Here is a 21,738-nt window from a genome sequence, read left to right on the forward strand (position 1 = left end):
AGAAGCATAATTTGGAAAGTAAGATTTAAGGATAAATTTTAAACTTGGAAACTTTTGTTGGAAAGGGGTAAAATTAGTACAGCTCATATTGAAAAACAGAAAACTCTTACTAACTATTCATCTAGAAAGAAGAAGAATATGAGCATGTCACAACAAAAATAGTCTACATGTTATCTTTGAATATATGTATCCTGATTTACTGATGTCACCCCATTAAAAAAATAAATAAAATTATTAAGTGAAAAAAAAATAGTCTTTAAGGAAAAGAAAAGAAGAAAGGCATTTTTAAAAAAAGAATCAGAGAACAGAAACATACAGAAATAAGAATTAAATGAGATTTATTAGAAAAAGTAAAATGACAAGATGTGGTATATTTTGATTATCTATTGAAGATAAATAAAATTTATTTATTTATTTATTTATTTATTTATTTATTTTATTTTATTTTTCCCCATGTCCCCCCATTCACAATACAGACCAGGCAAAGGGCCAGGGCTGAGGTGTAGATGGGTGGGTTTACTCTGCCTCCTCTTTCTGTACAGTCAGTGTAAGAACACAGCCTGCGGTAAGCACTGGGAGGCCAAAATTTATTTATTTTCATACACCAGTTTTTGTCACAGAGTGCCCACTTTTATTTTCTTACTATGCATAATTAATACACTATCATTGTACTCTAAAATCCTTCATTGTTCAAATCCAATTCATCTCAGACTTAAATCTTTCATTTAAAAAAAGATTTAGCTACATACAGTTGAATTACTTATTTTTTACATAATAATGAACTTAAATATTTTAAAGCTTAGCTAGGTTTATTCTTGTTATTAAAATAGCATATGCTGGCCCTGGCCGGTTGGCTCAGTGGTGGAGCGTCGGCCTGGCGTGCAGGGGTCCCGGGTTCAATTCCTGGCCAGGGCACATAGGAGAAGCACCCATCTGCTTCTCCACTCCTCCCCCTCTCCTTCCTCTCTGTCTCTCTCTACCCCTCCCGAAGCCAAGGCTCCATTGGAGCAAAGATGGCCCGGGTGCTGGGGATGGCTCCTTGGCCTCTGCCTCAGGCGCTGGAGTGGCTCTGGTCACAACAGAGTGACCCCCTGGAGGGGCAGAGCATCCGCCTCTGGTGGGCGTGCAGGGTGGGTCCCAGTCGGGCGCATGCAGGAGTCTGTCTGGCTGTCTCTCCCCGTTTCCAGCTTTGGAAAAATACAAGAAAAATAAAAATAAAAAAATAAAATAGCATATGCTTATTATAGAAAATAAGGGAATTATGAATAAGAAGAAAAGATATCACATAATTTATTTACCCTAATGTATATATTGCTATTACTGTATTTCCTTTAAACCTTTCTAAATAATTTTTAAATCAACAGACAAAATGTTTTAGGGTACATTTGATTTTCTAATAAAGATCTTTGTTCAATTTTATAAGCAGTTTATTTTAGGTATAAAAATATGATATAAATTAAAGAAATTTCCATTGGCTTTTGTATGTTAGATAAGTAAGTAAAATAACTCTTTTTTTTTTTAGAAATTGGGAATAAGAGAAAGCTAAAATAATCTTCTCAAGTTTGCAAAAGTTTTGCCATTGTAAAGTTCTTAACAATTAAATTAACTTTAAAAACTTTCTTAATATTTTATTTATATTTTTAAGATTTCATTTTAGAGAAGAGAGAGAGAGAGAGAAGGGGAGAGGAGCAAGAACCATCAGCTCCTCTGTGTGCCTTGACCAGGAAGCGCAGGGTTTTTTGAACTGACAACCACAGTGTTCCAGGTTGACATTATTATCCATTGCGCAACTACAGGTCAGGCAAACTTTCTTAATGTGTTAATGTATTCTAGTTACATTCTAAAAATTGAAGGAACTAGACCACATAAAATATAAGTAGCTTAAATAATATTTGAATCAGCACTTATTTAATGTCATTCAATTTAGAGTGATATAAGAATCCATTAATACTAAGGGAATTCTTTTTTTTAAATTTTTTAATTTATTCATTTTAGAGAGGAGAGAGAGAGACGGGGGGGGGGAGTAGCTGGAAGCATCAACTCCCATATGTGTCTCGACTATGCAAGCCCAGAGTTTCGAATCGGCAACCTCAGCATTTCCAGGTCGATGCTTTATCCACTGCGCCACCAACAGGTCAGGCAAGGGAATTCTTAATTTGAATCTATTTTAGATTTTTTTATATTCAAATTCTGATTAAATAGTATTTTTCACAAAAATATTTGTTTATGTTAGAGATAAAAATTTATCAATAAACTTTTGACATTACAATAATTTGGTTTACAAATAAACTTGGTTTTGTTTCTCAAAAAATATATATAAATTCTCTAAACATATACAAAATTAGAATTTATTTGGCTCAGTGTTTTCACTTTTGAATCTTCTGAAAAATCCTGAGTGTGCATATGCTTTCATTATTTTATGCTATCTGGACATTTTAGTTTAATTCTTTGAGATGCATTATACTTACTCTATAGTGAAAACATTTGCTCATTTATTGGAATAATCAAGTCATTTTAATAAGTATAAGGTTCCCTTACTAAGGCAATATATATTGAATAGAAATATATGAAATGTAAATTTCTTCTTTCTTAAGTATTTATTGCAATCAGATTTTATCAAACCTTAGATTAAATAAGTAGAATGTTTTAAGGTTTTATTAGGGGTAGTATCTTTGAGCACAAATATTAGAGGGGATGGAGATAACTAAACACCAGTGGTGGACTTAGGTTCATAATGTTATAATACTGTTTATATTATAGTGGGAGTCAGAAAGACCCACCAAATATAATGGTAATTTTAACATGAGTCATTTTCTGGAAAAAATATCAGAGCTAAAAAGATAAGGAAAATTTTACATAGTTGTGTCTCGCCACAAAAAAACAAAAACCAAAAAAAAACCCCAGCAGTGTCTATTTAGTTAATTTAAAGCTGTATTCTGGATAATATTTTTAACACGAGTTATTTAAATCAGTGTTTTTCAACCAGTGTGCCGCAGCACACTAATGTGCCATGAGACATGATCAGGTGTGCTGTGGGGAAATTAAACACGGGTCCCCAAACTATGGCTCACATGCCGGATATGGCCCACGGAGGCTATTTATCTGGCCCACTGCCAACCGCCTCCATCCGAACATAAACATTCCCCTCACAATCCCTCCAGCTATCAGTGACAGTAAGAGTGAAGGCACAGGGAATGCTCACTGAACAATCACCTTCTAGGATTCATCCCAACTACTAGTGATGAACCAATAGTAGGCTGCCTCTCATCCACACCCAGGAAGGTCCCTGCTTGGGCTGCCTCGCACTTGTCATTGTGTGGCCCAGTGAGTAGTTGAAGCTGCTACTCCTCCCCATGGTCCGGTTTCTAATCCTGGTCAGGACTGGAGGTAAATGTTGCCACCACTAGATGAAGCCTCAGCCTCAGCTGCTTATGTCTATCCTGATGGTGTATATAGATATTTGACCTTTTTCTTTTTAAAAGAGGCCCCCACAGAGGGTGATATACAATGCATCACAATGTTATCTAACTTTTCAGCTAAAGTTTGCTGATCTTCCTTTGGACAGTTTTTGGCTATCTGTTGCCAAGGAGTTCCTCATTCTGGCCAACAAAGCTATTTTGACATTCTTCCCATTTTCAACCACCTATCTATGTGAGCTGAGTTTCTCAAGCTTAACTGTGATAAAAAATAAAAACAGAGAGAGACTGAGAACTGTTGAGGAAGAGCTTTGTGTGTGTCTTTCTACCATTCCTGCCAGAATATCCCTTTTGTGTTCATTGAAACAGGCCCAGGTTTTATACTGAGTATAAATACATTTAGAAACTATATTATTAACTATATGTATAATATGTACTGTGTTAGTGTCATTTTGATAGGTGGTGTGCCCCAGGATTTTGTAAATGTAAAAAATGTGCCGCGGCTCAAAAAAGGTTGAAAATCACTGGTTTAAATGCCTTCCTTTTGTGACATTTTTTTTCTTTTTTTCTTCACTGGATTCCCTTTCTCTCAGTCATTCCAAATGAAGGACATCTTTTTTTTCTTATTTTTATTTTTACTGCATCTCTTACCTTGGTATTACACCGAAATAATATAAATGTATACTGTCCTCAAATAAGCATTAAAATTTCTGAACCCAAATATGCCATTTTGTTTAATAATACACTTAAATATTATTAAGTTCTAATTACTTCAACATAACTACTCTGAAACTAAAATGTATATTAGTCTCTAATACATATATATTTACATATAGGTATATCTATTTATCAAGATGTTATCAAAGGAGGATGGGACCGGAATGAGCCTGTTCCAGCATGGTCTAAAAATAAGATTCTTTTGTAGCATCACCATAGGAAAAGATTTTTGGGGACACACAATTAGGATTTTAAGTGCTAGTGGCAAAATTTCTTAAAGTGAAAAGATATAGCACATACCTTGCAGAGGCACAGAGTGGGCAGGCGACAGTAGCAGCTCCCTTAGGTCCTTGGTAAGCCTGTGAATTTGGTTGGGTTCAGAAAAGAGCAAGCTTTTTTTTCAAATGGCTCAATGGTTCCTGGCTTTTCTGAAATACAGCTATGCTGCATCCTCCCCCATTCAATCCCTTTCCTGGATCTTGCAGGGGTTGTAATCATTTTCCTAGATTAGTGTTCTCCTCATTTATGATCACAATTTTGGTTTCTACTGCCATACCTCATAAATAGTTCTGCATCATCATTTGGCTTCTATTGCTGTTCCCTTGCTGTTTTTTATCCACTTTCCTTGTGGAATGATGCTGGTTGTCCCCTGAAGTTTCAGAAAAGTGTCGTTCTTTCCAACTGGAATGCCCAAAGTGACTATGAAATGGTCCTTACCTAATTAATCTATCTTAATCAGATATTTTGGTTCTGTTTTCTCCCTTCCTTTTAATGTCTATCTGTCTACTGTAACAGAGAGACAGTTTTATTTATTATTATTATTATTATTATTATTATTTATTAAGTGTGAAACAAGGAGGCAGAGAGACAGACTCCCGCATCAGCCTCTACTGGAATTCACCCAGCAAGCCCCCTAAAGGATGATGCTCTGCCCAGTTGGGGCTACTGCTCTGTTGCTCAGCAATAGAGCTAATTTAGCACATGAGGTGAGCCCATGGAGTCATCCTCAGTGCCCCTGAAATCAACATGCTTGAATCAATCGAGTCATGACTGCAGAAGGGAAAGAGTGAGAGAGAGAGAGAATGAAAGAAGAGAAAGAGGAGGAGTGGAGAAGCAGATAGTTGCTTCTTGTATGTGCTGAGCACACAATGTGAGTGTCACTTTACCACTGAGCCAACTGTCCAGGACTAAGAGACAGTTTTAAGATCTGGACATCCACCATATGTTTATTTCTTCCTTTTTGTATATATTTTATTTTAGAAGACAAATCCTCATATAAAATTCCAACTGGATTCTGAAGTGACCAGATATGGAAAGTGTTTGGTTAAAATAATAACTAATAAAATAATAAACAAACAATAAAACAGAGGAAGACTATCGCAAGTAACTATACTTTCTTTTTTACAGGAAAATATTAATTAACAATGAAGAATAAGCTACCTTTTTAGTATTGCCTCTATTTTGCAGAAATAAAATGCTTACTCTTTTAATTATGGTAGGATGAGGAACACACTGTTCTTGTTCTATAATAGTTATTCTTTTTCTTGTTCTTCATTAAGGCATTTTAAAGTCTTATTGAAGGTCATCTTTTACATTTCATTTTTTCCCAAATATTATTTATCTTTTTCAATTGCAATGTAACAGTTTCCTTATATGACTCATTTGGTCCACTATATGCTTATTTTTATTTTCAGTTTGTTTTAATGCATTTTGTTTAATTTTACTTGTTTTAGATATCATGTATATCTTATATGTTTAGTGACTAAGAAATAGAGAGTTTTTTTATTTTTTAAACTTAAATACCAAGAGAAACTGCACAGTAATGTATGGAAAAATACATTTAGTTAATGCTAATTTTAAAAGATTTTATTTATCTTATAATAATGCAGTTATTTTCTTTGTTTACATTTACAACAATGTATTGTTATATAAAATTTAATATTATTTTATCAAAGATACAGCTACATGTAATATGTATAATTTAGTTAACATGATTATAATAACTATATTGGTTCTTACAATGACAGATGTAATTAAATAATTCAGTCATGTTCATAAAGCTACTCTGGAAGCAAGTTTTAATTTTACTTGAAAGCAAGCAAGTGGCTGGTTCATAGAGGGAAACATCCTCTAATTAACATCAAGGACAGATGAAATAATACTAGTGACTAAGGTCAGTAGCTTTCACAGAACCCCTTATTGACAGAAGATATTGAAAAAAAATTCTCATCTTAACCATGAGAAGTAAAAAAGATTTCTCACAAAAAATAACCTTGTGTTTTTCTGAAAATATATCTTTTTCTTTGTGACAATTTCTTATAGTCTTATTTTTACATTAGAATAAAGGAGTTTAAGTAATAAAGTTAAGTAATGGTGTAAGTAGAACATGAAATCATTTAAATTCAATTTTTCAAAAGCCTTTGTACGTTTTACTATTTCTGTTGCTTAGAATTAAACATTTAAATAATTTGTTTTTTTAATTCAACATGCTCAAAACTTTAAAAGAAAATTTAAAAAGAACTTTACAAAAATACTTATAATTCTTTCAAGAAAATACTGTCTTTAGTATTTTCATAAAAATAGTAGCGTAGGTTGAACATATTTATAGTTAGACCACGATTAAGTTTTATTGAAATATGTCTCATTAGTTTAACTGTATTTTATAATTCATAAAATACACCCTTTTGTGTATTGTTTCACAAACAACATGTGCTTGCTAATAAGGAGCCAATACCACACACCACATGCATTAGCTGGTCTTCAAATTCTATCTTCAGTAGATAGTTCTTTTTAAAGTAAAAAATTTGAAGTAATATTAAAATATTCTTAGTGGATTATATCCTACAGAAACTTTATCTATTTTAATTGTTTTATATATTACAAATCAAATATACTAAAGACATCCATTTTAATTCATAAATACTTTTTAAAAACAAAAGCAATAAACACATAAAGTATAGTACTGCTAAAATTATTTGGAAGGTTTAAGGTTAACTTATGAAATGAGAATCTCAATTTTCTTTTGTAAAATTATGAAACTGATGAGATCACAAAGTACAATTTAATCAAAGAGATTGTTTATCACTGAAACTCATAGGTCAATAAAAGTTCAGGTTGATTTTACTTAAGGAAAATACATATTATTTATACCTCAGTAAGGTGTTTAATGATGTTTCTGAATAAGCTAAAAGATAGCATACGTATTTTTTTTCTAATTTACAGAGACAGAGGGAAAGTCAGAGAGAGGGATAGATAGGGGCAGACAGACAGGAAAGAAGAGAGATGAGAAGCATCAATCATTAGTTTTTTGTTGCGACACCTTAGTTGTTCATTGATTGCTTTCTCATATGTGCCTTGACCGTGGGCCTTCAGCAGAGCAAGTAACCCCTTTCTCGAGCCAAAGACCTTGGGTCCAAGCTGGTGAGCTCTGCTTAAACCAGATGAGCCCTTGCTCAAGTTGGTAACCTCGGTGTCTCAAACCTGGGTCCTCTGCATCCCAGTCCAACACTCTATCCACTGCACCACCATCTGGTCAGGCAAAGATAGCATATGTATTAAGAAAAAAGTATGCATCTTTATTATTTATATCTATGGGGATTTCTGCCATCACAACAGTCCCCAGAAGATATCAATGAAGGCTGTAACCCAATGGAAAATTCAACTAAATTAATTAAAACTTATGGAGGCATCAACTATACAGTTGTAATATCAGTATCAAAGGTCATGATTTCATTAAATTATTGCAGAAAAGCATTTTTAGATCAAAACAAATAATTTTTAAAAAGTTACTTATGTAGCTAAAACTACAAACCACAATGATACCACCTCACACCTGTTAGATTGGCTATTATCAACAAGACAGGTAATAATAAGTGTTGGAGAAAAAGGAAACCTCATTCACCATTGATGAGAATGCAAATTAGTACAACCATTATGGAAGAAAGTATGGTGGTTCTTCAAAAATTTAAGAATAGAATCACCAAATGACCCAGCAATCCCTCTACTGGATTTCTACTCCAAAAGTTCTAAAACATTGGTACTTAAAGACCCTCCCCCGCCCCATGTTCATTGTAGCATTAATCACAGTGGCCAAGACATGGAATAAAGATGTAGGGTTGTAAAAAGAAGAAGTAGTACATATATACAATGGAGAGTTGGATAAAGAAGAGGTAGTACATATATACGATGGAATACTACTCAGCCATAAAAAATTATGACAGTGACATTTACGACAATATGGGTGGACCTTGAGAACATTATACTGAGTGAAATGAGTAAATCAAAAAAAGCTAAGAACTGTATGATTTCACATAAAGGTGGGATATAAAACTGAGACTAAGACATAGATAAAAATGCAGTAGTTACCAGGGAGAAGGGGGTATGAAGGAGGGGGAGTGGGAGGAAGGGTAAAAGAGGGACAAATATAAGGTGATGGAAAATGATTTGACTTTGAGTGACAAGTATGCAACATAATCAACAGTTTAAACGCAATAGAAATGTTTACCTGTGGTAGAGCGTTAGCCTGGCGTGCAGAAGTCCTGGGTTCGATTCCCAGCCAGGGCACACAGGAGAAGCTCCCATCTGCTTCTCCACTCCTCCCCCTCTCCTTCCTCTCTGTCTCTCTTTTCCCCTCCCGCAGCGAGGCTCCATTGGAGCAAAGATGGCCCGGGCGCTGGGGATGGCTCCTTGGCCTCTGCCCCAGGCGCTAGAGTGGCTCTGGTCACAGCAGAGCGACGCCCGGGAGGGGCAGAGCATCGCCCCCTGGTGGGCAGAGTGTCGCCCCCTGGTGGGCATGCCGGGTGGATCCTGGTCGGGCGCATGCGGGAGTCTGTCTGACTGTCTCTCCTGGTTTCTAGCTTCAGAAAAATACAAAAAAAAAAAAGAAAGAAGTGTTTACCTGAAACTGGTGTACTCTTATTGATCAATGTCACCCTGTTAAAGTTGATTTTCTAAATAAAATTTAAAAATAAAAATAGATAAAAGTTAATTATGTATTAAAAGTTTTATTTGCAAAACTTAACACCACTATATAACTGAGAAATACATTGTACAGAAAGGTTTGTTAAAGAAATTCCAGAAATATTTTTTCTTCTAAAGATGTTAATGACTTAAAATTGTCAAAGAAAGAATTTCTAGAAAATTTATTTGAAAAATAAATAATAGAAGATAATTTTTTTTTTTTGTATTTTTCCAAAGCTGGAAACGGGGAGAGACAGTCAGACAGACTCCCGCATGCACCCCACCAGGATCCACCCGGCACACCCACCAGTGGGCGACGCTCTGCCCACCAGGGGGCAATGCTCTGCCCCTCTGTGGCATCTCTCTGCCGCGACCAGAGCCACTCTAGCGCCTGGGGCAGAGGCCAAGGAGCCATCCCCAGCGCCTGGGCCATCTTTGCTCCAATGGAGCCTCGCTGCGGGAGGGGAAGAGAGAGACAGAGAGGAAGGAGAGGGGGAGGGGTGGGGAAGCAGATGGGCGCTTCTCCTGTGTGCCCTGGCCGGGAATCGAACCCGGGACCCCTTGCACGCCAGGCCGACGCTCCACCACTGAGCCAACCGGCCAGGGCCGATAATTTTTATTTCTGAAAGTAAATGTTACATCAATTTTAATTCTTTTCAGTGTATATATGTGTGTGTGCGTGTGTGTATATATAAGTTTTTAAAGAAACAAGAGCTTCATTTTACAACAGAGAGGAAAACAGTGGAGCAATCTGGCAATTTATGTTGCCATGTAGTGACTTCTTAGGGCCATATCTTAAAGCCCTGGTCCTACGTTATATTGGTTTGATTCTTGTTTTCCCCTGCTCTTCAAATATGTCTTCCAGACAGTATTAACCTATTTACTAAATAAAAAGTCAATTATGGCAGAAAAAATACAACTCCATAATATTTTTACTATAATGGAAAGAATATTGTAAACTTTCTACCAGTGACAAGGTTAGAACAAAGTGTAATAGCCTAAAATATAAGTAAGAGAAAGAAATATTAGAAAGATTCGTAATTCTGTTTGTTATATAGTTTAAATAAAGCTCCAAGTAGTCTTATAAATCTCTGAATAATACCAAAGAAAAAAATATATATGTTTGGAAGCCAATTGTAATAAATTTTCTCAAATAGAACTCCAGGGTATGTTACAGTTGAAAAATGGGAGCATAAAATGTGTTATTTACAGTCCTTGGTAAACGATTTAGTTTACATGTTGTGTGTATATAGTATGCATAGTTATTTTTTTCAATGAAGCAGAGTAATTTTACTCAGTAATTCATATTTTAGTTAGATTCCTGTTTAAGTGTAAATTTGAGTTTCTATTTCTGAGTTATAGATATGGAACTGCTAAAATATGCTTACATAGTGTAAAGCACATGATGAGCATTCAAAATTCTTCTCACTGCAGTTTATAGTAACTATAATTAAATATTGCTGAAACAAAATCAACATAGAAAGACATTTGGTCCTTACAGAATATGTAAATATTTTTATTACTGATTAATACTGTTAGCAAAATTATAACATAACAGAGTATGAAGACTCACACTTGAAAACTTAGTTGCATTTACACTGGTAAAATTATTTTCTGAAAATACACATTTTTGAATTTCCTTCATTGTAGATCAGAATCCATTTTCTTCAGTGTGGATCAGAACCTTGGTTAATGGTCTAATTCACTGGGTCTACTCTATTTGCTCTATTCTCAGACTTCAACAATTTCCGGCACATACTGAACAATAGTAATATTTCAAAAGTAGTATCAATTATTGATAATTATGTCATTATCAATCATTGGGTACATTTGAAGATTTTATTACTAGAAATTTTTTATTTATTTAGAATAAAAATTCTGATATATTTATTGATTTTGATGATTATCACAAGATGTATTTTATTCACTAATTGTGAACTTTTTACACTTTGAATTTGAGAACAAGTATTTATGTGAGAAAATGTTGTTTTCTACGGTGTTGATTTGAGGTAAGGATGAACATTTAGAAGCTGAATATTAGAGTTTAGTAACCTTTCATTTTATATCCATCTCTTAAATTCTAAGATGACCTGATTTTCCAGACTTTTATTTTGAGAAACACAGTTTTAATAACTGATATACACAATTTTATAGGCACTAAATTGGAGTTTTTAAACACACTGGGTTGCAATGTCAGTGTACAGTAAAAAGACATATACCAATAAAACTTGTTTAATTGGGTATCACTTTTAGTGAACAATATTTTATATAAAAATAAAATATGCTCATCAATAATAAAATAAAAACATTTTCTCAAAACAACTCACAGTATTCATTAAAAAACAAAACTAATTAAATAATGTCCAAATAATAATTAACTTATAGGAAATTATTTTTGTTAATAGCCAATTTCTACTATATCTTTTTCCTTCACATTATCTTGAGCAGCTTTTGATATCAACAATACATTTATTATTTATTAATATACTTATTCCCATAAAATAATCTCAGACAGTTTGCACTAAATAAAATATAATACCACCAATAATATTAAAAAAAAGAATCGGTGTTTACTGAGGTTCTGTTTTCATCAGGCAATATATACATATTATTTATCAAAACAAAAAATATGTAATAATGTGCATAGTATTTCATTTTACAGAAAAGGAAATAAATCATATAGGATTAAGACTGTTGTTCAACACTAAAGTTTCAAAGGTCATTCAGGTTCAAATGCAGTTTTATAATGTAAAATTCCATATTCTTTTCACTGTATATCCATCGAACAGAATAAAGGTAAAAATTAAATAATAAAGAGGAGAAAAATGAATCTCGCTGAGGGACACATTAATTATAAAATGTAAAATTTAGTCCTCAGAATCTGAGAATCCAAAACTAATATCTACCAAATTTGGATACATAGTTATCACTTTCAATATCTAGGTTTACTCAATATACACCTTCTTTTTAAACATTCATTTTTCAACTTAGGTTTTTATAGGAGCAGTTTACTACACAATTAGGTTAAATCTTTGGGAAAATTTGGACTAATGTTTTTTGGTGATATTGGCATGCCTTCTACCAAGTATGTAGACAAATAAGTGATGTGTTGTTGTTGTTGTTGTTGTTGTTGTTTTGAAAATGTGAGGGCATTTGAACTATATTCTGGTCTTAAAGGAGAGTGCCAGAAATCCACATGCTTGCATATCATCATCATGAATCCATTTTTTTCTTTTTAAGCAGAAGATAAGTAAGCTTAATCACCCAAATAATTGATGGGTTAACACACTCTGTCAGGAGGCCTTATCCTGGAATCCTCTAAAGACTATACTACTGTAAGAATGTTTTCTCTAGTATCTTTACTTCTCTGTATGGTATTAGAGATATCAAATATAGAGTTCTAAAGAGTAACATAAGAGTCATAAAAAATATTAAATCCAAAGGTTATAAATAATGTTGTGAAACAATTCAAGAATGCTGTATTGAAAAGAGACTATTTCAGAACTATTAAAATATTTCTTTAAAGTGAGAAGACATATATATATATTAAATGAATACTAGTGATAGGTAAAATTTAATTACTTAAAAATGTTGCAATGAAAATATTTTACAGTTTGCAGAGAAAATTTTCTGTATAACTTAAAATTTATAATAAAAATCACTTCCCAAGTACTTTGAAACAATAAAATTTGTCAAAGATGGAAAAGAATTATATATTTAAAATATTTTTCCAGTGTAACTGAAAAATATAATTGGAATACATCATCATAGTTTAAGATGTACCACATAGGATTTGATTTTTATTTATTGTGAATTGAATACCACAGTAAGTTTGGCTAACATCTATCTTCTCATGCAGATACAACAAAAATAAAAGAAAAAAGAAAATAATAAAGGAAAGAATGTCTCTCCTTGTGATGAGAACTCAGGATCTACTTTCTTATAGCTTCTTTATCTATCATAGTAGTGTAAACTGTTGCCATTATGTTTTATCTTACATCTTTATTACTAATGTATCTTATAAATGGAAGTTTGTACCATTTGACTACCTTTTGGAAATTGCTTCACTTCCTACCTTGACTCTAATCATTACAAGTCTGATCTCTCTCTTTTAATGAGTTTTGTTTTTTTGGGTTTTCTAAGATTCTACATCTAAGTGAGATAATACAAAATTTGTCTTTCTTTGTCTGACTTATTTCATATAACATAAAGACTTTAAGGTCCATAAATGTTTTCATAAATGATAGGATTTTCTCATTTTTAATGGTTAAATAGTATATATATATATATATATATATATATATATATATATGATTTATTTATTTATTTATCATGCCTTCTTTATCCATTCATCTAGCAATGAACACTAACATTGTTTTCATGTCTTCGCTATTGTAAATAATGCTGCTATGAACATGGTGGAGCAGATACCATATAGAGTTAGTGTTTTTTGTTACCTTTGGATATCTTCTTGATTTTTCAGTTTGTTGGTATATAGTTGCTCATAGTAGCCACTTATTATCCTATGGATTTCTGTGGTATCAGTTATGTTTTTCATTTATAATTTTGTTGTTTTGAGTCCTTTACCTTTATTCCTTGGTTAGCCTAGCTAAAAGTTTGTCTTTTTTTTTAATCTTTTCAAAGAATAAATGCTGAGTTAAGTTAATCTTTTCTAGAGCTATATATTTACCTTACCTTTTTAAAATATTAATAAGCATTGTTTAATTCTACTCAAAGAAATCCCTTTAGCATTTCTTGTAAGGCAAGTCTTGTGGTAATGAACTCCTTCAGCTTTAATTTGTTCAGAAAAGTTTATCCTCTCTTCATTTATAAAGGACAGCTTCTTTGGGTGTAGAATTCTATGTTGGCAGTTATTTTCTTACAGTATTTTGAATATGAAATTTTATCCTCTTCTATCCTGAACAGTTTCTGCTAAAAAATTATCAAGATTCTCATGGTGGTTTTCTTTTATGTAACTTTTTTCTCTCTTTCTCTTTTTGCTACTCTTAAACTATATTTTTCTCTTTGCCTTTTGACAATTTAATTATAATGTGCCTCAATGTACCCTTGTTTAGGTTCAACCTACTGAGTCTCTTGGACCTCATGAATGTGATATCCATATTTTTTTCCTCAGGTTCAGGAAGTTTTCAGCCATTATTTCTTTAAATATACATTCCGTCTCTTTTTCTTTTCCTTTTAGAATTTCCATAATGGGAATATTATTTCTCTTTATTGTGTCCTATAATTCTCATGACCTTTCTTAATTCTTTCATTTTTTTTTTCTTTTTAAGTGAATTCATTATGGTGGCACTGGTTAACATAGTTTACAGATTTCAGTTGTCCGATTCTACAACACATCTTTGTATATTACATTGTGTGTTCATCCCCTCAAGTCAAGTCTTGATCCATCACCGTTTACCTCCCTATACCCTCCTCCACCTCTCTCCTTCCCTGAGCAACCACTACACTATTGCCTTTGTAAGTTTTTTTGTTTGTTTTTTGTCTTTTTGTGCTCAATCTCTTCACCTTCATTACCCAGTACACCTCAACCCCAGTTGCTGTCAGCCTGCTCTCTATGTAGGAGTTATTTTTTTTCCTTTTTGCTTCTCTATGTGATATGCAATGTCTTACCATACAGGTTGCTGATTCTTTAGCATGATCAACTTTACTTCTAAAATTATCTATTTAATTTAGTTCAACTATTGTATTTTTTAACACTAGGATTCTTTTTTTTTTTCCTAAAGTTGGAAACGGGGAGACAGTCAGACAGACTCCTGCATGCGCCTGACCGGGATCCACCTGGCACGCCCACCAGGGGGCGATGCTATGCCTATCCGGGGTGTCACTCTGCTGCGACCAGAGCCACTCTAGTGCCTGGGGCAGAGGCCAAGGAGCCATCCCCAGCGCCCGGGCCATCTTTTGCTCCAATGGAGCCTCGGCTGCAGGAGGGGAAGAGAGAGAGACAGAGAGGAAGGAGAGGGGGAGGGGTGGAGAAGCAGATGGGCGCTTCTCCTGTGTGCCCTGGTTGGTAATCGAACCCGGGACTTCCGCACGCCAGGCCGACGCTCTACCACCGAGCCAACCGGCCAGGGCCTAACACTAGGATTCTTGATTTGTTTGTTTGTTTTGATACTTACAATTTCTTTGTGAAACTTTTAATTTTTTTCAACATTGTTTTCTTAATTTGGTTCAATTTTCTTCCTGTGTCTTGTTGTAGTTAACTAAACTTTATTAAAACAATTTTTCTGAATTTTTTTAACGGTTCATAAATCTCCAATTATTGGAACTTTGATTTTTTGTTTGTTTGTGAATCTTGATTTTTGTATATGGGTATCTGTGTGTTTGAGTAATGTGCACTGAGTACTATATTCAGCCATAGTTGGGGATCTGAATTAACTCTCCTGTTTTGTCAGAGCAATAAGTAAAAGCTCAGATTCTGTATATCCCATTGTTTGTGGTCCTGATTCTGGTCTGAGTGTACAGTGAATTATCTGGTCAGAAGAGGTCTTGGACTTTGCTCTACAGATGGGGAAAGCCATGGTCTGTACTCTTTGTTCAAGTTGCACTGTACATAAGAACATAAATATTGCAACACAGCTATTCATGTATTCTTGTTGAGTTCCCCAGTCCTACAGGCTGAAAGCTATATTCAGCAATGAGCAGGACTATGAATTAGATTACCAGCCCAGATGCAGTGGGAGAAGCAGCTCAAAAACCAGTAAAGCTCTATTGTCAGGATGCAAACCAACATAGATCCCAAGATCCCTGGCCAAACAGGGCTACTACAGACTTTGCTTGAAAAATTATTGGCTTTGTCTGTTCTTCTCTCAATTCAATTCCTCCTGGGCCACATAGTTAATGGTTGTTTTCTCCAGCACTGTTCATTATGTGGGACTACAAGATACTATTCAAATAAATGGAGCTATATAGGTCCCAGCTTCTTGCCTGGACAGGACTGCCAGCTACTCCCAGTTTTCCAAACAGTATGTCCATTTGGGAATGGGCTATGAGCTACCCTCAGACTTGTCTATGAGTTAATTCCCCCACCTGTGCGTAGCACAGGAAAGTTTGGTACTGGCTTTACTTTGGGAGCAATTAACTTTCCACACCCACCTCCAGGCTTGAGTGCCACTGGGCCACACAGCTTTCAGTAGTTGTCATCAGTTCTTCTGGTTATATGAGACTGGAAGACACTCTACACAGTGGATATGGCTGTGACTAAGCACCTTTAGTGGGCATAGGTAAATCAAGCTCTAGGGCTGGTAAAACTCCTAATTTGTGGATCTGAATCAGCCTATCTGTACTCTTATGAGTTCCCTGCTTACAGAGTACCCCCAACTTGTTTTTGAAAATTAGCGAAGCCACTGGTTGAGATTACTACTTAGAGTGCTGCAGGTATGAACTTAGTCTGCCAAGATCCCTGTGTTGGTGATTATTACGAGCCCTTGCTCCTTCTCAATCACACTCCGATTTCTAGAGGTTGTATACTGCATATTCCCATGCAAATCTATGATGTGAAATCAGAGTAAGGCTTCTCAATAAGTGACCCAAAAAGATAAGATAGGCTGGTTTTCCCTCCTGGGTTCTCTTTTCCTACTGGAGGAGCTGAAGGCTCAGGGGAGACTTTTCCACATGGTACTGTACTATTCTGGAGGACAGTGCAGTCAACATGTAGCCTCTTCTCTTATTCTTCTAATATATTCTGTTTCAATCTCTGAGGTGCAAAGGGATACTTCAACCTCATCTTCATGTTCTAAGATTCTCTTAATAATTTTTTTTTGAACAGATGTTTGTTCTCATAAGAGGGAATAAAGTCAGGAACAACCTATGTCATAATCTAGGTAGCATCACTCAAGACTAAATACATTTGTGTTGTTTGTTATTTATGTTTTTAATACCTCTATATAGATACAATGTTTGAGGTTTAGAAATTATGGTTTGCCTAAAATCATGAGATATAAATTGTCATTTAAGGAATTATCTTCTCTGAAATCTACTCTTGTTAATCATAACAAGAACTAACATTTATAAGTTTAGATATTGTTTTAAACATATATATATATTCACTGACATAATATTTATTATAGCATTTTTAGGAAGATATTAGTAACATCTCTAGTTTATAGATAGAAAAAAATAAGTTCAAAGAATTTGAACACTCTGCTCAATATCATTTAATAGAATAATCTTTGAAATCCAGATCTTCTAATTTGAGATTACATGTACTTTTTACTCTACCATTGCTAAAATTTATTCAATAGCCAAATCACTCTTTTTTTATTGAATATATTAAGGTGACACTAGTTAACAAAATTATGCAAGTTTCAGGTACCCAATTCTACAACACATCTTTGTACAAGTTATTGTGTGTTCATACCCCCAAAGTCAAATATTTGTACTTTTTATGTATTAATTTTAGAGAAAGGGAGAAATAGGAAAAGACAAAGAGGGACAGGGATCAATCCTGCAACCTTGGCAAATAGAGTGATTTTCTAATCATCTGAGCTACTTGACATGGCTGCTAATTTACTGTCCTTTTTTAAATATATATTTTAAATGTATTTATTGGTTTTAGATAGAGGAAGGAAGAGAAAGCAAGAGAAAGAAACATTGATCTGTTCCTGTAAATGCCCTGAACAAAGATTGAAACTTCAAAACTTCATATTTCTAAATGAAGCTCTAACTAACCAAATTATCTGGCCAGAGCCCACCAAATCACTCTTAACAACATCAGTATAATAAAATAAGTTGTTTTTCTATCAACATTTCTTGTATTAAATTTGGATAGTAAAATGAGAATTAATTTTTTTAAATTATACAAAACTCTTTGTACAACCAAATATAATTTTAAATAATTAGTAAAAAGGAGAAAATTTTCCTTGTGCATTCAGAAACAAAAAAGCTCAACCCTTAATCCTCTTTTGTCATCCTCACCTCCACATATTTCACCAACCAGAATAATCCATTTTTCCCTCTACTAATCCATTACAAGGGTTTTAATTTAGGTCACTAAGAATCACTAAATTGTCAAATACAGTGATATATTCTTAGTTTCCTCCTAAATAACTTCTCTAGATCATTTTCAATGCTGTTCACAATCTACTGTTTTGAACTATCTTTTTTACTTTGAACTCAGTCCTTTATTTCTTCTAATTTTAGGAATAATCTTTTTGAAATGCATTAAATTATTCCTTTTACTCTGTATCCCTGATTTGCTTTCTGAACTGCTAAATCAAACTTTTATTAGCTCTGTGGATGTTTCTTCTGGATTTTCTTCCAGAAAGTCAAATCTTTACAAAATCCAACTCAAAAATCTACTCGTAGATTAAAAATTTATTTCTGGTTCTGCAATTCAATTAAAGACAATATTGACCTTTTAAAAACATCTTTTATACATCTCTCTACTCTCTGACCTCATCTTTCACAACTCTTCTTCTCATCCAAATAATGATTTTGGACTTGCCTTTCACTCTGCCTGGAATGTACTATCTCAAGGAATTGAATAATTCTTTGCCTTAAATCCAGGTATCATTAAGGTTTTCCATTGAAAATTCCTACTATTCTTTTTCCACCATGTCTTTTCCTGCTGAAGTTCATACAATAGTATTTATCATTGTTTTTAAAACTTGTTTATTTTGCACATTTTCTTAATGCCTGTTTTCTCTTCTAGAAATTAAGCACCATGTGATCAAAAAATTTTGTCATTTTTGCCTCTTGCTCTAGCCATAAAATATAGTACCCTGCCTCATGCATGAAATTTAATGTTCAATAAATCAGTGAATAAATTTATTACCCACTCGTTTCACATGCTTTCCAAAGAGAGAAATAAATATTATTTGGATTATATTATTTCCCACAGTAATGTAATTCAGACCTATGACAATCATGGTCTACTCTTAGGCAACGTCCCTTTCTAAGTGCAATCACTGACTACACTCTTTTTCTTCATCTCCAACATTAGAGTTACACCAGTATTGTCCTTCTAGAACACATATCTGATCCCTGTAATCTTACACAATAAAAGCATTTGCCAGAAGATAAAGTTCAAATCTATTATCATATTATACCAGGTTACATACAGTCTTATTCTAATGCAGTTTCATCTTAGCACAGTGTCTTGATTATTTCCACAGTATAACCATACAAATCTAATTACTGTTATCTGAATATTATTCTTTCTCAAATGTCTTTGCCATTGATGAAAGTGTTTACTTTCCCTAGGACCTATGCTAAATTCTGGTTATACAAAGAATAATAAGAAATATAGACTTTCTTCAATGACTAGAACTGGACAGCTTGGTTGTTTTCTGACTAATAACAAGAGTAATATCACAAAGAACAACAAAATAAGAATTTTTTGTTGGTTAGAACCATCTAATTCACTTTTGGATTACATCTAAAACTAACATACTGCAGGGACTTATCAAGAACTCCCATAATGAAGAAAAAGATGAATGAAATGTCAAGAAGAAGTACAAGCTTATTTCATTTTCCCCTAGGCTGTGACTTCCTCTGTGTTAGAAACAAGCTCTTATTTATTTTTGCATTCTCAGAATTGAGCACAACTGATAGTATGTATTAAGTATGCACAATAAACACCTGGTGAAATTATTCTACAGAATTAGACCCTCAATTACTGTTTTTCATTGAATTTTACTATGGAGAAACAATGATGGCTTATCAATCAATACAATAAATGCTTTTATTCAAGAGTACCCCAAAGTAAGAAACAAAAGGAAAGAAAATAAAATACCTAAACCATATATTTAGTTTTCTTGGCCTTCAGGGAGGTATCCTAAAATTTAATTTTTGATTACAGAATTGTACCATGATGAAGTTTCTTTATGCCGGAAAAAAATAGATGTGTAAAATATAAATCAGAAAATAAAACACACATATATATATATGAAAATCAATATGATATGCTTTAATCAGATTTATTATGAAATTTCATTTTAAATTTAAAAATGGATAAAGGATGATAATAGTTATAGAATTAAATGGTGATAGAAACTTAATAAGATAAGGTGATATTTGTCAATATATATATATATTTTTTAATCTTTTCTTTTTGTTTTTTCTTTATTCATTTTTAGAGAGGAGAGAGAGAGGGAGAGAGAGAGAGACAGAGAGAGAAAAGGGGAGAGGAGCTGGAAGCATCAACTCCCATATGTGCCTTGACCAGGCAAGCCCAGAGTTTCGAACCAGCGACCTCAGCATTTCCAGGTCGACGAGTAATCCACTGCGCCACCACAGGTCAGGCTGTCAATATATATTAATGTACTGTGCCTATGATGACAAACAAATTGTCAGCAAAATTTGGAGTTTGAATAGAAAATTTCATTTTTTAAGAAGTCTTGGTCTTTGAAAGCGGACAGGTTTTCAAAGATCAGATTTTAAATATCAGTATTTATCAACTGCATTTAAAAATAATCACATTTTAAAATTTCTAGGTAAATTTTATTTATTTTTTTATTTTTAATTTTTTTTTCTTTATTTATTTTTCTGAAGCTGGAAACGGGGAGAGACAGTCAGACAGACTCCCGCATGTGCCTGACCGGGATCCACCCGGCACGCCCACCAGGGGCGACGCTCTGCCCACCAGGGGGCGATGCTTTACCCCTCTGGGGCGTCGCTCTGCCACAACCAGAACCACTCTAGCGCCTGGGGCAGAGGCCAAGGAGCCATCCCCAGTGCCCGGGCCATCTTTGCTCCAATGGAGCCTTGGCTGCGGGAGGGGAAGAGAGAGACAGAAAGGAAGGAGGGGGTGGGGGTGGAGAAGCAAATGGGCGCTTCTCCTATGTGCCCTGGCCAGGAATCGAGCCCGGGTCCCCCGCATGCCAGGCCGACGCTCTACCGCTGAGCCAACCGGCCAGGGCCTTATTTATTTTTTTAAAGTGAATTTATTGGGGTGGCATTGGTTTGCAAAACCAGGCAGATTTTAAGGGTACAACTAAATAAAACAATATCTGCACACTGCATTGTATGTCCATTTCCAAGCAAAGTTTCTTTCCATCTCCATTCCTCCCCTCCTTTACACACCTCCAATTATCCCCCATCTTCTTTCCCTCTTGCTATCACCACACTGTTGAATGTGCCTGTGTCTTCTGTGTATATATCTTTTGGCTAATTCCTTCACATTCACCCAGTCACCCCAACCTCTGCTCCTCTGACAGCTGTCAGTCTATTCCATTTATCTATGCTTTTGTTTCTAATTTGTTTATCAATTTATTTTGTTCATTAGATTCCACATATAAGTGGAATTATATTCTGACTGACTTCTTTCACTTAGCATAATAATCTCCAGGTGTATTTATGCTGTTGTAAAAGGCAAGATTTCCTTCTTTTTTACAGCCACATAGTATTCCATTATGTAAGTGCATCACAGCTTTTTTTATTCACTCATCCACTGATGGGCACTTGGGCGGTTTCCATATCTTAGCTGTTGTAAATAAGGCCACAATGAACGTAAGGCTACATATATTCCTTTAAATTAGTGTTTTGAGGTTCTTGGGCTACATTCCCAGAAGTGGGATCACTGGGTCAAAGGTAATTCCATTTTTAATTTTTTTGAGGAAATGTCATAATGTTTTCCACAGTGGCTGCACCGGACTGCATTTCCACCAACAATGCACAAAGTTTCCCT

The 21,738-nt window shown here is 34.3% G+C and overlaps 1 non-coding gene across 1 annotated transcript; it reads right to left on the reverse strand.

The window, feature by feature from the left end:
• Positions 1–451: 451 nt before the first annotated feature.
• On the reverse strand, positions 452–582 carry LOC136309837 (small nucleolar RNA SNORA51). The gene has a single exon (XR_010726468.1). It is a non-coding gene; the product is annotated as a small nucleolar RNA SNORA51 (small nucleolar RNA).
• Between the last annotated feature and the right edge of the window lie 21,156 nt (positions 583–21,738).

The sequence above is a fragment of the Saccopteryx bilineata genome, chromosome 6, assembly GCF_036850765.1.
Source record: "Saccopteryx bilineata isolate mSacBil1 chromosome 6, mSacBil1_pri_phased_curated, whole genome shotgun sequence".
NCBI lineage: Eukaryota > Metazoa > Chordata > Mammalia > Chiroptera > Emballonuridae > Saccopteryx > Saccopteryx bilineata.